This window comes from Theropithecus gelada, chromosome X, assembly GCF_003255815.1.
Source record: "Theropithecus gelada isolate Dixy chromosome X, Tgel_1.0, whole genome shotgun sequence".
NCBI lineage: Eukaryota > Metazoa > Chordata > Mammalia > Primates > Cercopithecidae > Theropithecus > Theropithecus gelada.
The window spans coordinates 92,059,169-92,076,461 of record NC_037689.1 but is presented as its reverse complement, the minus strand read 5'-3'; the positions used below and the strand labels follow the sequence as shown (position 1 = coordinate 92,076,461).

General features: G+C 41.6%; 1 pseudogene; it reads right to left on the bottom strand.

The window, feature by feature from the left end:
* Positions 1–12,692: 12,692 nt before the first annotated feature.
* Positions 12,693–12,950, bottom strand: LOC112615212 (annotated as a pseudogene).
* Positions 12,951–17,293: the final 4,343 nt, after the last annotated feature.

The window sequence follows — 17,293 nt, the reverse complement described above, 5'->3', positions numbered from 1 at the left end:
CCTTTTCCTCGAAGGATGAGGCCAACACTTGTGTTTGCCAGGTACGGCCGTGTAGGCTGTGGCCGCCAGGGTGGCCGTGCAAACCCTATCTGTGGGATTCCAGGGTGCCCTGTTCTCGTGATCCAGCGTGAATGGCGCCCATGTGGTTGTGCAGTGTTGAAGTCCAGGTCACTACCATGCAGAGCGAGGAATAGGAGGTTGGCAGGGTTTTGGAGCCCTCCTGTTTGCCCCAACCTGATCACTACTTCCCACTTTGCACACTGCAGAGGAAATGAGTCTGCTGACTTTTCCAATAATCAGTCGCTTTCTCTTAAAGCATTAATAATTGCCAATTAATACCGATCATCAAGATATAAAAGTTGGAGGCAGTTACATGTAAAATTACATTTTTGAAACAATAACCCCCCCACACACACATACACTCTCTCGCACGTGCGCACGCACGCGCGCACGCACACACACACACACACGGAGACAACTCAGAAGCCAGCCATTTGACAGTTATAAGGTGATCAAGCCAGGTAACTACTACCCAGGTCATGAAACTGTACATTGCACCTTTAGAGAATTGCGGTCAGAGTCCGTTTCTCTGAAAGATGGCAAATGCACATGCCATGTACCATGTGATTCCATTAATATGACATTCTGGAAGAGGCAAAATTCTAGGAACAGAAAACAGATAGATGGTTGCCAGGGTCTGAGGGTTAAGACGAGGAGTTCACTACAAGAGGGCGTGAGGGAACCTGGGGGGGATGCCGATGCTCTGTATCTATATATATTGTGCTGGTGTTTTTACAGCCATATGCATTTACAAGATCTCATAGAACTCTGAGTAAGTTATAGCCCAATAGTCCTGACTTTTTAGAAAAAAAAAATTGTCGGCCAGGCGCGATGGCTCATGCCTGTAATCCCAGCACTTTGGGAGGCCGAGGCAGGCAGATGACGAGGTCAGGAGATCGAGAACAACCTGGCTAACATGGTGAAACCCTGTCTCTACTAAAAATACGAAAAAATTAGCCGGGCGTGGTGGCGGGCGCCTGTAGTCCCAGCTACTGGGAAGGCTGAGGCAGGAGAATGGCGTGAACCCAGGAGGCGGAGCTTGCGGTGAGCCGAGATCGCGCCACTGCACTCCAGCCTGGGCGACAGAGCGAGACCCCGTCTCAAAAAAAAAAAAAAGAAAAGAAAAGAAAAAGAAAAAAAAATTGTCAGCAATACATCTCGAATGGAAACTGACATTTAGTCAATACCTTTTGTGACTACGAAGAGCATGTTTCTCTTCCCAAATCTGTTAATGTGGAGAATTATGCCACTGTATTTTCTGAAGGGAAATTAAGTTCGTATTTCTGGGATGAAGCCGATATTAGTCATGCCATAATAGGTATTTTCCTTTTTGTATCCTGTAGGCTTCTGTGTGCTAAGATTCTGGTTCTGATTTTTACTTCTATGTCATGAGCCTGTGGTTGATCTGCAATGTTTCTCTAGGTGTCCTTGCAGGATTTGGTATCGAGGTTATGCCAAGCTCATACAGTGAGTGGAGGACCCTTTCAGTCTTCTGCATGAGTTTGTGTCAAATGGAAGATATGTATTCCCAGGATGTTTTTCAGAATGTGGTGGGGAATCCTGGAGTTTATTAGTGGAAAGCCTTTGACTACCGATATCTTTCTGTAATGATTCTGGAATGGTTCAGGTTGGCTGTTCCTTCTTGTGTTAGTTTTGGCAGATTTTGTTTCCTAGCCACTGGTTACGTTTTGCTTTGTTTTCAAACTGACTGGAATAAAATGGTCCAGAATATCCCCATTCATCTCAGACTGCATTTGTTAAAATTAGGAAGCCACAGAGGAGTTGCACAGAAAGCCAAAGGAGCACCCATACATATATTCTTCTACTGGATCCTCCATTAGTTACCATTTTCTCACATTTGCTTCATCCCTCCCCCCATCCCGCACCCCTGTCTTTTTCTGAGTGTGTGCGCGTGCTTGTATTTTTTTTAAAATTCTCTTGTGATATCATTTGAGATCCATTTGAATCATTTAGATCCATCATCCGTAAATACTGCAGCATGTATCGCCCACGAGAAAGCATGGTCTCCCACAAAACCTTAATGACATCATGACACTCAGGAAATGTAACATTGAGACCACACAATTTTCTACTGTATGATCACATGAAACATTTTCGATTGTCCCCATGGTCCCATAGTATCCCTCATAGCTGCTTTCTAACAAAATTCTCTTTCCAACCAAACACCATACTTTGCATTTAGTAGTCAAGTCTCTTTTGAGACAGAATCTCCCTCTGTCGCCCAGGCTGGCTTGCAGGGTCGCGAACCCGGCTAAGTGCAGCCTTGACCTCCAGGCTCAAGCCATCCTCCTGCCTCAGCCTCCTGAGTAGCTTGGACTACAGGCGAGTGCCACCATGCCTGGCTAATTTTTAACATATTTTTTGTAGAGACGAGTTTTCACCGTGTTGTCCAGACTGGCCTGGAACTCCTGAGCTCAAGCCATCCACCCACCTAGGCCTCCCAAAGTGTTGGGATTACAGGCGTAATCAGTGTCCTTTAAAGTGTGCTTTAGAGCAATGTTTAAAGTGTCCTTTAAATCACCGCAACTGTTGTCAGGAAGCCCTTGAACTTGGGTTTGTCGAATGGCTTCCTTGTGATTAGATTCAGGTAGGTTTAACATTTTTGGCAAGGCTACTGGATAGCAGACATGCTGTGCCTCTCGGTGCATGACATCGGCAGATTCTCCATGTAGGCTTCTCTTATGACTGGTGATGTTCATCTTGACCATGTGGCCAGGGCGTTTTTCCAGATTACTCCATTGTGAAAGTGCCATCTTCTCTTTGTATTTAATTAGCTATGTGCTGTTACTGCATGGGCACTCTGTGTGAATATCCAGTTCCCCCACCATATCCTCTTTCTATCTTTTGGATGTCTGCATATCATGTGATTTGGATCTGTGTCCCCAGCAAGTCTCATGTCAAACTGTGACTTCTAATGTTGGAGGTGGGGCCTGGTGGGAGGTGACTGGATCATGGGGCTGGATTTCTCAGGAATGGTTTAGGAGCATCCACTTGGTACTGTCCTCATGGTTGCGAGTTCTCATGAGTCTGGTCGATTAAAAGTGTGTGACACCTCTCCCTTCTCTTTCTTACTCCTGCTCCTACCATGTAACATGTACCTGCTTCTGTTTCACCTTCCGCCATGATTGCAAGCTTCCTGAGTCCTCCCAGGAGCAGAAGTCGCTACGCTTCCCATACAGCCTGCAGGACCATGCGCTCTTCTCTTCATAAATGACTGGGTCTTGGGTATTTCGATATAACAACACGAGAACGGACGTAACATCATTTGTGGTTATTTCTCCCTTTTGTTTCCTGATAGCGGTGCCCTTCTCCCTTGTTTTCTTGACCAGTCTCACAAGAGTTGTACCAATTTCATTCCTCTTCCAAACACCCAACTTCTGGTTTTGTGATTCTTACGCTTGTTTCCGCTTTCACTGATTTTTGCTTTTACCTTGATGACTTCCTTCTACTTTCCTTGGTCTTATGTTGGGCTTCTTTTTTGAACATTTTCTCATTAATTGTCTGTGATCCTCTTTTAAACTATGCTTTTAGCAGCCTACACGTCCCTCTCAGGACTCCTTTACTTGTGCCGACAAGGGTTTAGGAGTAGTATTTTTGTGATCATCCAGTTCCAAACATGGGAAACCGTGAAAATCGCAACTTTCATGGGATGGAATGAATACATTGCGGTATGTTTATACAATGGAATACTATTTCAGCAATGGAAAAGTACAAAGTACAAGGTACTCATCCATGGAATAATAGGCGTGAATCTTACAAACATAACATCGAGTGAAAGAAGCAAGGGACAACACAGACATGTTTAATGATTCCATTCTTATAACTTCAAATGACAGGCAACACTAACCTACCTTGTTGAAGAACGCGTACTTAGGGTATAAAACCATAGAGAAGAGCAAGGAAAGGACAATCAGAAAAGTCAGGATGTTGGTTACCCCTTGAAGTAAGAGTGGGGCTGAGCTCAGGCAGGGCCACCCCAGGAGGCTTTGGGGGATGCTGGCGGTGTTCTCCTCTGCGACCTAGGGGAACGTTTCCGTACAGATGCACTTGATAATCATGTATTAAACTGTGCGCATAGATTGTGATGTTTTCTTTCTGTGTGGTGCTTGCCACCATAAGCCGAGAAAAACCAGTGCTAACGGAAGTAACCTTGCTTTAACAGGTAAGTATTTTATAACCAGAAGGATAACCAACATTTTATTTTCTCTATTTATAGCAGATCTCCTTGCGAGTACTAGTATCAGTTTATTGATAGTGATAGCTTGATTTCAAATTCTCATAGATTTCACCGAACATCATAGGAATGATGCTTACATAATTGTGATATTAATTTTGATGTTTTGGTAAATATTTTATATTTGGGTGGTAAGTTTTCATTCAGAATTTGTGATTTTGTGCTGGAACCCCATGCACTTGCTACGTTTTTCTCACGGGAGATTTGTCACCTCCCCATCCACTTATTCTCAGGGGTGGAGGACCTAGGACCTGAAGTAAAGAAATTAAGGTAACAACACTAAGGGGAAACAACACAAATTTTTACCTTCATAGTTTGTGTCAGTTAATTGTGGTATTTTCATATGATGGAATTCCTTTTTTTTTTCCCACAATGGAAGTGTAGTGGGTATTCTTAGGTATACTATCTGTTTTTAAGAAAAGTCCATTACCAAGATATAACAAATTACGTAACGTTAAATATCACATGATATTTATAAAGCAGACTATACATATATTCAAGTTTAGAAAACCAGTCGACTGTGAATGAACTGTTGTGAAGTGATGAAAACACGTATTGAATACTGAGGTCAAGAAAGAGTACACTGCAGTTCTACAGGTCTTATATGTATTTCATCATGCTGAAGACACCAAATATGAAACGCTACATAATGTGTGATTCCATTTGTAGGACATTCTTAAAACTGGAAAACTACACGTACAGAAAACTAATCAGTCATTTCCAGGTCTGTGGATTGTGAGAAGTATTTAACTACAAATGCATGTTATTTGTTATTAGCAAGTTTGACCCTCTTTATGTTGAAATGCAACGTGCACAGAGAGAACGTCACAATATGTGTGTGTTGTTTAATAGTGATCATCAAGGGCACCTCTACAGAAACGCCCCCATGTCACAGAGGAGAACACCGCCAGCATTCCCCAAAGCTCCTGGGGTGTCTCTGCCTCATCTCAGTCTCATTCCTCCTTCAAGAGGAAACCGACACATTTACTTTTGTGATCATTCTTTCCTCAGTTTTCTCTCTAATTTTTGGTCCCACGTCCTATATTACATTCTTTTAATAGTACAGTATGCTTGCAGACGACATGTTCCTAAATCTAGAAGACCCCACAGTCTCAGCCCCCAAAGCTCCTTAAGCTGATCAACAACTTCAGCAAAGTCTCAGGATACCAAATCAATGTGAAAAATCGCTAACATTCCTATATGCCAACAACAGTCAAGCGGAAAGCCAAATCAGGAACACAGTCCCATTCATAATTGCCACACACACACACACACACACACACACAGACACACACACACAAGATACCCAGGAATACTCCACACCAGGGAGGTGAAAGGTCTCTGCAAGAAGAACTACAAAACACTGCTCAAGGAAATCAGACATGTCACAAACAAATGGAAAAACATTCATGCTCATGGATAGGAAGATCAATATTATTAAAGTGGCCATACTGCCCAAAGCAATTTGCAGATTCAGTGCGATTCCTAGTAAGTTATCATTGACATTCTTCACAGAACTAGAAAAACTATTTTAAAATTCATATGAAACTGAAAAAGAGCCTGGATGGCCAAGGCAGTCCTAAGTGAAAAAGAACAAAGCTGGAGGCATCATGCTACCCGACTTCAAAATATACCACGGGCCCACAGTAACCAAAACAGCATGGTACTGGTACAAAAGCAGACACGGAGTCCAATGGAACAGAATAGAGAACCCAGAAATAAGGCCGCACACCTACAACTATCTGATATTTAACAAACCTGACAAAAGCAAGCAATGGGGAAAGTATTCTCTATTCAGCAAAGGGTGCTGTGATAACTGGCTAGCCATACACGGAAGATTGCAACTGGACCCCTTTCTTACACCAGGTACTAGTCAGTTCTCTTGCTGCTAATAAAGACATGCCTGAGACTGGGTAATCTATAAAGAGAAGAAGTTTAATGGACTCACAGTTCCACATGCCTTGGGAGGCCTCACAATCGTGGCAGAAGGCGAAGGAAGAGCAGAGGTGTGTGTTCCACAGCGGTGGGAAAGAGAGCATGTGCAGGGGCACTGCCCTTTGTAAAACCATGAGATCTCGTGAAACTTACTCGCTATCAGGAGAACAGCACGGGAAAAGTCCGCCGCCATGATTCAATTACCTCCCACCGGATCCCTCCCACAACACGTGGGGATTATGGGAGCTACAATTCAAGAGGAGATTTGGGTGGGGATACAGCCAAACTATATCACGCCGTATACAAAAATTAACTCAACATGGATTAAAGACTTAAAGGTAAAACCCCAAAATAGAAAAACCCTGGAAGACAACCTAGGCAATCACATTCTGGACGTAGGAACGAGCAAAGATTTCATGACGAAGACACCAAGAGCAATTATAACAAAAGCAAAAATTGACAAATGGGGTCTAATTAAGCTAAAGAGCTTCTACACACTAAAGGAAACTGTCAACAGAGTGAACAGACAACCTACAGAATGGGAGAAAATTTTTGCAAACTATGGATCTGACAAAGTCTAATATCCAGCAAGAAAAATACCAAGCAACCCCATTAAAAAGTGGACAGAGGACATGAACAGACACTTTTCAAAAGAAGACATAGATGCGGCCAACAATCCCATGAAAGAAAGCTCAACATCACTGACCATTAGAGAAATGCAAATGAAAACCACAGTGAGATACCATCTCACGCCAGTCAGAATGGCTATTATTACAAAGTGAAAAAATAACGGATACTGGCGAGGTTGCAGAGAAAAAAGGAACACTGGAACACTTATGCACTGTTGGTGAGAGTGTAAATTAGTTCAACCATCGTGGAAGACAGTGTGGTGATTCCTCGAAGACCTAAAGACAGAATTACCATTTGGCCCAGCAATCTCATTACTGGGCATATACCCAAAGGAATGTAAATCATTCTATTATCAAGACACGTGCACGTGTATGTTCATTGCAGCACTATTCACAATAGCAAAGGCATGGCAGTCAAGCTAAATGCCCAGCAATGGTAGACTGGATAAAGAAAATGTGGTACATATACACTGTGGAATATTATGCAGCTATAAAAAGAATGAGGTTAGGTCCTTTGCAGGAACGTGGCTGGATCTGGAGGCCATTATCCTCAGCAAACTAATGCAGGAACAGAAAACCAAATCCCGCATGTTCCCACTTATAAGTGGGAGCTAAATGACGAGAACACAGGGACACAAAGAGGGGAACAACACACACCGGAGCCTATCAGACAGTAGAGGGTGGGAGGAGGGAGAGGACCAGGAAAATAACGAATGGGTACTAGGCTTAATCACTGGGTGACGAAATAATTTCTACAAGAAACCCCCATGACACAAGTTTACCTATGTAACAAACCTGTACATGTACCCCTGAATTTAAAATAAAAGTTAAATTCAAGAAATACTAATAATATGGTTTGGTGTTGACTGTTACGTACTTTTATAGTAGTGGAATCAGAAAATATGTTCATATTTCTTGCTTCTTGTGTTTAACGTCAGGAGTTTGGTTTCGGATGTTTAAATCTGAGATGTGTGTTAGGTATCCAAGTGGGGATGCTGAGTGGACAAAGGTCTGGCTCTGGGTTGAAAAAGTACCTATGGGAGTCATCATAGTTTCGACATTTTTTTCCAGGGCCCGTTCCAGAGATAGAAATTACACCACTTTTCTATTGAGTTATGTTAAAACACACAGAACATAGAATTTACCATCTTAAGCGTTTCTCAGTGTTCAGTTCGGTAGTGTTAAATATATTCGCATTTCTGTGCTGCCAATCTCCAGAATGTCTTCAACTGCAAAACCGAAATGTATACCCGTTAAACAATTCCTTGTTTTCTCCTGCCCCCCAGCCTCTGGAAACCACCATTCTACCTTCTGTTTCTGAGTTTGGAAATCTTAGATCCCTTATACAGGTGGAATCATGTAGTATTTGTCCTTTTGTGACTGACTCATTATATAGCATAATGTCCTAAAGTTTTATCCACATTGTAGCATTTATCAGAATTCCATCCTTTTATGGGCAAAATCATAATTCATTGTAAGGGCCAAATAATAACGGACCATATTTAGTTTCTGTATTCATCCATCCGTGGACACTTGGGTTGCTTCCATCTCTTGGCTCTCATGAATAATGCTGCTATGAGCAGGGGTGTACAGACATCACTCTGAGACTCTGATTTCTATTCTTTTGGCTATAGACACAGAATGGAATTACTGGATCATATGGTAATTCTATTTTTAATTTTCTGAGTAACCGCCATACCCTATTCCACAGCAGCTGTGCCATTTTACATTCCCACCAACAGTGCACAAAGGTTCCAGTTTCTGCACATCTTCACCAGTATCGGATCAGTTTTATTGAACAAATGGAATTGATTTCATTTCTTTGGATTTTATTTTTGTTTATCTTTATTGACACAATTGTATACATTTATAGTGTACAACATGATGTTTTGAAATAGGTATACATTGTGCAATGGGTACATTAGGCTAACTACAATATGGATGAACTCACATACCTTTCATCTTTTGTGCTGAGAACACCTAAAATCTATCTACCTTCTTAGCAGTTTTCAAGTATTTGTTATTATTAACTATAGTCACCATGTTTAGAATAGATCTCTTGAACTTAGACTTCTTGTCTAAATGAAGTTTTGTATCCTTATCAATATCCTTACCAGATCCTTACCAGGATCTCCCCAATCCTCCCCAGCCCCAGACCCTGGTAACCACCATTCTATTCTCTGTTTCTAAAAAATTTGATTTTTTCAGATTCCACATCCCAGTGAGATCATACAGTATGTGTCTTGCTGTGCCTGGCTTATTTCACTCGACATAATATATTACAGATTCACTCATGTTGCCACAAATGATAGGATTTCTTTTTTTTTTTTTTAAGTCTCAATACTATTCTACTGTGTGTACATATACACATGTGCTTTATCCATTCATCCATCTGATCGGCTCTTAGGTTGATTTCACATCTTGGCTCTTGTGAACAGTGCTGCAATGAATATGCGAGTGCAGATATTTTCAACATACTGATTTCATTTCCTTTGGCCATATATCCAGTAGTGAGATTACCAAATCAAATGATAGTACTATTTACATTTTTAAATTTTTAATGGATACATATTTGCACATATTTATGGTGTACATGTGATATTCTGTCACGTGCATAGAATGTATAATGATCAATTCAGGATATCTGAGGTAACCATCACCTGGAATACTTTTCATTCCTATGTATTGGGAACATTTCAAGTCCTCTCTTCTGGCTATTTTGAAATATACAATACATTGCTGTTAACTGTAGTCATCCAGCTCTGCTGTTGAACATTAGAGTTTATTCTTTGTATTTTTTGAGACTGGGTCTCACTCTATTGTCCCAGGCTGGAGTGCAACGGTGCAATCACAAGTCACTGCGGCCTCAACCTCCTGGGCTTAAGCAGTCCTTCCACCTCAGCCTCCCGAGTAGCTGGGACGACTGGTACGTCCCACCGTACCTGGCTAATTGTTTTTTTGTTTTTCGGTTTTTTTCTTTTTTTTGTAGAGACTGGGTTTCACTACACTGTCCAGGCTGGTCTGGAACTCCTGAGCTCATGCGATCTACCCGCCTCGACCTCTCAAAGTGCTGGGATTACAGGCATCAGCCACCATACCCGGCCTAGAACTTATTCCTTCCTTTTAACCATATGTTTGTACCTATTAACCAACCTCTCTTCTTCCCAACCCCTCGTCCTCCAATCCACACATCCTTCCCAGCCTCTCCGATCTATCGCTCTATTCTCTACCTCTATGAGATCAACTTTTTTACCTCCCACATATGAGTGAGAACGTACGGTATTTGTCTTTCTGTGCCTGGCTTATTTCACCTAACATAATGACCACCGGGTCCATCCACGTTGCTGCAAATGAAAGGATTTCATTCTTTTTGTGGCTGAATCATATTCCCTGTGTATATATGCCACATTTTCTTTATCCATTCATCCACTGATGGTCACTTAGGTTGATTTCATATCTTGGCTACTGTGTTGAGTGCTGCAATAAGTATGGGGGTGTAGGTATCCCTTTGGTATACCAATTTCCTCTCTTTTGGATAAATACCCGGTAGTGGGATTGCTGGATAGTTCTATTTTTAGTGTTTTCAGAAGTCTCCATACTGTTTTGCACAGTGGCTGTACTAATTTCCATTCCCACCACAGTGTATGAGGGTTCCCTTTTCTTCACATCCTCGTCAACGCTTGTTCTCTTTTATCTTTCTGATAATAGCCATTTTACCAGGTGTGAAGTGATAGCTCATTGTGACATTTCCCTGATGATAAGTGATGTTGAGCATTTTCATATGGCCATTTGTATGTCTTCTTTGGAGAAATGTCTATTCAGATCCTTTGCACATTTTAAAATCAGGTGATTTGTATTCTTGTTATTGAGTTGAGTTTCTTATGTATTTTGGATATTAACTCCCTATCAGATGTATAGTTTGTGAATATTTTCTCCCATGCTGTAGGTTGCCTCTTCACTCTGTTGATCGTTTCCTTTGTTGTGGAGAAGCTTTTCAGTTTGACGTAATTCCATTTCTCTATTCTTTCTTTGGTTGCTCATGTTTTTGGGGTCATAGAGGAAAAATTATTGCCCAGGTCAATGCCGTGGATGTTTCTCCCTATGTTTTCTTCTGGCAGTTTTACAGCTTCAGATCTTACGATTAAATCCGGAGTCCATTTTGCCTTGATTTTGTATATGAGACAAGGGTCCCATTTTATTCTTCTGCATGTGGATACTCCGTTTTCCCAAGACCATTTATTGAAGAGACAGTCCTTTCCACATTGTGTGTTCTTAGCATCTTTGTTGAAAATCACTTAGCCCTAAGTGCATGGATTTTTTCTGGTCTATTATATTGTTCCAGTTGTCTGTTTTTATGCCAGTACCATGCTGTTTTGATTACTCTAGCTTACATTATATTTTGAGATCAGGTTGTGATTCCTCCAGCTTTGTTCTTTTTGCTCAAGATTGCTTTGGGTAACTGGAGTCTTTTGTGGTTCTCTGCGAATTTCAGGATTGCTTTTTCTATGTGTGTAAAAATAGCATCGGAATTTTGATAGGGATTGCAGTGAGTCTGTTGATTGCTTTGAGTAGTATGGACATTTTAACAATATTGATTCTTCCAATCCATAATCGTTGGATAGCTTTCCATTTATCTGTGGCTTCCTCAACTTCTTTCATCAGTGTTTTATAGTTTCCAGTGTACAGATCTTCCAACTCCTTGGTTGAATTTATTCCTAAGTAGTTTACATTATTTTTGAGAGCTACTGTGAATGGGATTGTTTTCTTGATTTCTTTTTCAGATAGCTTGTTATTAGCGTATGGAAATGCTACTGATTTGTGTATGTTGACTTTGTATTTTGCAACTTTCCTTAAGATTATTTGAATTTTAAGGTTTTTTGTAAAATATTTTAAGATTTTAGATATATAAAATCATGTCGTTTTCGTCTGCAGACAGAGATAATTTAAATTCTTATTTTTGTTTCTTCTGCATTTTGGGATAGGTTCTCTCTTTGTCACGCAGGCTGGAGCACAGTGATGGGATCTTGGCTCACTGAAGCCTCGACTTCCTGGGTTCAAGCGATTCTCATGCCTCAGCCCCCCAGGTAACTGGGACTACGCCCAGTTGTCGCATGCCACCACGCCCGGCTAACTTCTGTATTTTTGGTAGAGGCAGGGTTTCGCCATGTTGCCCAGGCTGGTCTCGAACTCCTGGCCTCATGCGATTCACCATCCTCAGCCTCCCAAATGTTAGGATAACAGGTATGAGCCGCCGTGCCCAGAAACTTTTTATTTTCTGATTTGTGTGCTTTTAATTGTTTTCTCTTGCCCAAATTTTTTGGCTAAAATTTCCAGTACTATGTTGCATTGAAGTGGTGAAAGGGGGCATGTTTGTCTTGTTTCTGATACAGGTGGTATTAAAACCAGGATCTTCCATCAGCTATGACAACAGTATAGTAAAAGGAAAGAATCAGACCAAGGACTGAGCCCGGGGGCTCTCTATTTGTAAGAATTTGGGGAGAAGAGAACTTCTGGATAGCTGAACACGTGGAAGTTACTGGAGGGAGGTGCACCTGGAGAGGTCATGGAAGCTCCATGCCCCTTCCCACATACTGTGCCCTATGCATCTCTCTCATCTGGCTGTTTGTCTGTATCCTTTGTCATGTTCTTCATCATAAATGGGTAAACATATTTACTGATCAGTGTTAAAACCCAACACGATACACTAACATGATTTTAGTGCACTTAGAGGAGAAATATCTCCTAGTTAAGGGGAAAATTGTGCAAAGGGCCTCTGGAAGACCTTCATTCTAAATTGTTTTGTAGGGAAACATTTAATTTAGAAGTCTGGACATTTTTTTTTTCAGTTTGCTGTAATCTACATTCACTGAGCAGAACTTGTATTGATCATTGGGACCCAGTTTATTCCAGGGTTCTGGGGGATTCTTTCTGTCCCAGCTAACATCTGGGTTAAACATCTGCCAGATGCAAGACATGCAGCCCTGCTCTAGTGCCTCCTGCTCAAATAGATACAAAGAGAGAGATATCACACTCGAATGCTTCCTGGCCTGACCAAAGAGCTGGGGGAGCATCTGTGTAGACTGGAAGGAGGGAAGAACAAATATTTCAGACCCGGGTCTAAGTAATCCAATGCAGCATTTGATTTTTGGAGGAGACTTAGGCTATATAGAATTGAGTTAATAATACTCCTGGTTTCATAACATGCTGCTCATGATTGATGTCAGGCCCTATTTGTTTATTTATTTTATAATGCAGTGTTCCCCCATTTACCTATTACTCAGTCCAAAAACTTGACTATTACCAGTAACCTACATCCACCTCTGAGCTCCCCCTCACTGCATCCTCCTGACCCTCTTCACTCCCACTGGAAGCAACCCTAACCTGAATTGGATACTTGGTATTTCTTTGATTTTTATTGCAAATAAGTACACACACACACACACACACACACACACACTATCGATTTTGGCTCACTGCAGCTTCAACCTCCCCAGTATATATATATATATATATATATATATATATATATATACACACACACACACATACACACACACACACACACACACTCACTCACTCACTTATGATTTTGGCTCGCTGCAGCCTCAACCTTCCCAGCTCAGGTGATTCTCCCACCTCAGCCTCCCAAGTACCTGGGAGCACAAACGCGTGCCGTGATGCCTGGCTAATTATTTGTAGAGAGGAGTTTAGCCATGTTGTGCGGGCTGGTCTCCTATTCCTGGACTCAACCACTCCACCCACATCTGCCTCCCAAAGTGCTGGGATTACAGGCGTGAGCCGCTGCGCCTGGCAATTATACTCTTCAGTTTTGCTTGATTTTGAATTTTATGAAAAGGTTGTCATACTGCATGTAGTCTTGTGGTAACTGCATTTTTACATACTTATACCAACATTGATCCGTTGTTGAGCATAAAAGTGCAGTTCACCCATTTGCCTTGCTACATAGTATATCATGGTGTGCATATACCATAGTTGATCTACACATTCTCTTGTTTGTGATCATTTGCGTAGCTCTCAGGTTTTTGCTACTGTGGCCAGTGCTGCTGTGAAATTCTTGTCCAGTGGACATTGACAGGAGTCGCTGAGTTGTCAATGATCTACTTTATATATTGATGCCACATTGTTTTCCAAACTGGTTGTGTTCATTTATATTCCCAACATGTTGCAAAGTGTATGAGAGCCCACTGCTCTGCATCCTCTGTAACCTTTGATGTTGCCAGGTTTCTTAATCTTTGCCAATCAAATGGGTATAAGATTTTTTTTGTAGTCATATTTAGCATTTCCCCGACTACTGATGAGCTGAGCATATCTTCATGTGTTTTATTGGCCACCTAGGTTCCTTCTTCTAAGGAATTCCTGTTCATGATTTTTGTCTATTATCATACTGGGTTGTTTGTCTTTCTTATTGATTTCTAGGAGTTCTCAAAATATATTCTTGATAATCAATCGTTTGTCAATTGTATGCAGGATAAACATCTTCTTCCAGCTTGTACCATGTATTTCCACTTTTGTATGACATCTTTTAAAAGTTTAGGTATAACAGGCTGGGCTCAGTGGCTCGTGTCTGTAATCCCAGCATTTTGGGAGGCCGAGGCAGGTGAATCACTTGAGGCCAGGAGTTCGATACCAGCCTGAGCAACATGGTGAAGCCCCGTCTCTACAAAAATAAAAAATTAGCCAGGCATGGGGTTGGGCAGCTGTAGTCTCAGCTACTTGGGAGGCTTAGGCAGGAAAATCGCCTGAACCCAGGAGACNCCTTGCCTCTTGGATACCAGCACAGCCACGGTAGGATAGGGCACTGGGCCGAGTCCTGAGGCCTCCATTCCACGTCCTAGCTCGCGGACATTTCTAGACACAACCTGGGTCAAAAGGGAACACACTGTGTTGAAGGGAAGGAACCAGTCTTGGCAGGATCTATCACCTGCTGACTAAAGAGCCCTTGGAAATTGTCTCTGTCTGCACATGACATGATTGTATATTTAGAAAACCCGTTTAGAAATGTCTAGAAATGTCTTCTCTTCTCATTTCCTTCCTTCCTGTTTTTCCTTGCTTGCTTCTTTCTTTCTTTCTTCTTATCTTTTTTTAATGTCAACACTTTGATTATATCATCCTACTTGCTTCTGGTCTGCAAAGTTTCTTCGCAGAAATCCATTTATAATACTATGAAAGCAGCCTTGTATGTGACCAAATGTCTCCTGTTGCTGTTGAGATTCTCTCTTTATCTGTCTTTAGGCAGTTTGCGTATAATGTGTGGTTCTCTTTGGATTTAACCTTGGTGGGATTTTTTTGAGCTTCTTGGATCTGTGTGTCAATTTTTTTTTTTCCCCCACAGATTTAAGAAGTTTTCAGCCATTACTTCTTTGAATGAGCTCTCTCTCTTTCTCTCTTCTCCTACTGAGATTACCATAATGCATATACTAGTTTGCTTGATGGTGTCCCATAAGTCCCCTAGTCTATCTTCACTTTTCTTCATTCTTTTATTCTTTTGCTCATCTGACATGATGATTTCAAATGACCTGCCTCCAAGCTTGATAATTCTTCTGCCTTATCAAGTGGTCTGTTGAATACCTCCAGTGAATTTTGCAGTTAAATTATTGTATTATGTTTTCATCTCTAGAATCTGCGTGGTTCTTTGTTACAGTGTTAATTTCTTTGTCAATATTCTCATTTTGTTCATGCTTCATTTTCCCAGTTTCATTTAGTTGTCTCTCTGTGTTCTATTTTAGCTCATTGAACATCTTCATGACAATTACTTTAAATTCTTTGTCAGGCAGTATCGGGAGAACCTGCTCCCAATGTTTAACATGGGTTTTTTTTCTATTTCCTAAGTGTCTCGGCTGGGTTGAGAAATAAAGGGAAAGAGCACAAGAGAGAGAAATTTAAAGCTGGGTGTCCGGGGGAGACATCACATGTTGGCAGGATCCGTGATGTTCCCCGAGCCGTAAAACCAGCAAGTTTTTATTATTGATTTTCAAAAGGGGAGGGAGTGCACGAATAAGATGTGGGTCACAGACATCACATACTTCACAAGGTAATAAAATATCACAAAGCAAATGGAGTCAGGGCGAGATCACAGGACCACCGGATGAGGTGAAATTAAAATTGCTAATGAAGTTTCGGACGCGCGTTGTCATTGATAACATCTTATCAGGAAAGAGGGTTTGAGAGCAGATAACCTGTCTGACCAAAATTTATTAGGTGGGAATTTTTTCATCCTAATAAGGCTGGGAGCACTATCGGAGACCGGGGCTTATTTCGTCCCTTCGGCTTCGACCATAAAAGACGGGATGCCTTTAAAAGGGGCCGTCTATAAGCCTACCTTCAGGGCGCATTCTCTTTCTCAGGGATGTTCCTTGCTGAGAAAAAGAATTCAGCAATATTTCTCCTATTTGCTTATGAAAGAAGAGGAATATAGCTCTGTTCCGTCCGGCTCACCGGTGGCCAGTTCAAGGTTACGTCTCTTGTTCCCTGAATATTGCTGTTATCCTGTTCTTTTTTTAAAGATGCCCAGATTTCATATTCAAACACACATGCTCTACGAACAATTTGTGCAGTTGACACAATAGCACAGGGTCCTGAGGCGACATTCATCTTCCTCAACTTACAAAGAAGATGACAGGATTAAGAGATTAAAGTAAAGACAGGCATAGGAAATCACAAGGATATTCATTGGGGAAGTGATAAGTGTCCATGAAATCTTCACAATTTATGTTCAGAGATTACAGTAAAGACAGGTGTAAGAAATTACAAAAGTATTAATTTGGGGAACTAATACATGTCCATGAAATCTTCACAGTTTATGTTCTTCTGCCGCGGCTTCAGCCGGTCCCTCCGTTCGGGGTCCCTGACTTCCTGCAACAAGGCAGCTCTTAGGTCTACATTTCTTTAGGGCTGGCTCCTGGAGTGTTGTTTTGCTCCAGTGACTGGGCCATCACCAGTTGATTTGTATGTCTTGAAATCTTTTGTTGGGATTTGGGCATTTGAAGAAACAATCACCTCTCCCAGTCTTTGCATACCAGCTTGGTGCACAGGAAGACCTTCGCCAATTGGCTGGAGGTTCTAGGACCTCTCAAACCTTTTGTAATGTCTTGTTGCCCCTGGCGTCTACCTACACAACTGCAGCTCTTACCTGCTGTGCACTTTCGTTTTCAGGAGCTTCCAGAATCTATCTTGGGTTGCTTCAGCCTCCCAAGTCAGGCAAGACAGAAAGTAGTCCCTCAAATAGCCCCCAAACAAGCCAGAACGTTGTATGCATGGTCCACTGTCTTGTTTTTATCCCAAGGGAGGGGCCCAGAATTCATGATTTTATTTTTGTCGTAGTGTTCCACACTACACCATGTAGAAGGGAGGGGCACAAGGGGTATGCTGAATGCTGGGATTTTTCCTACCCTTG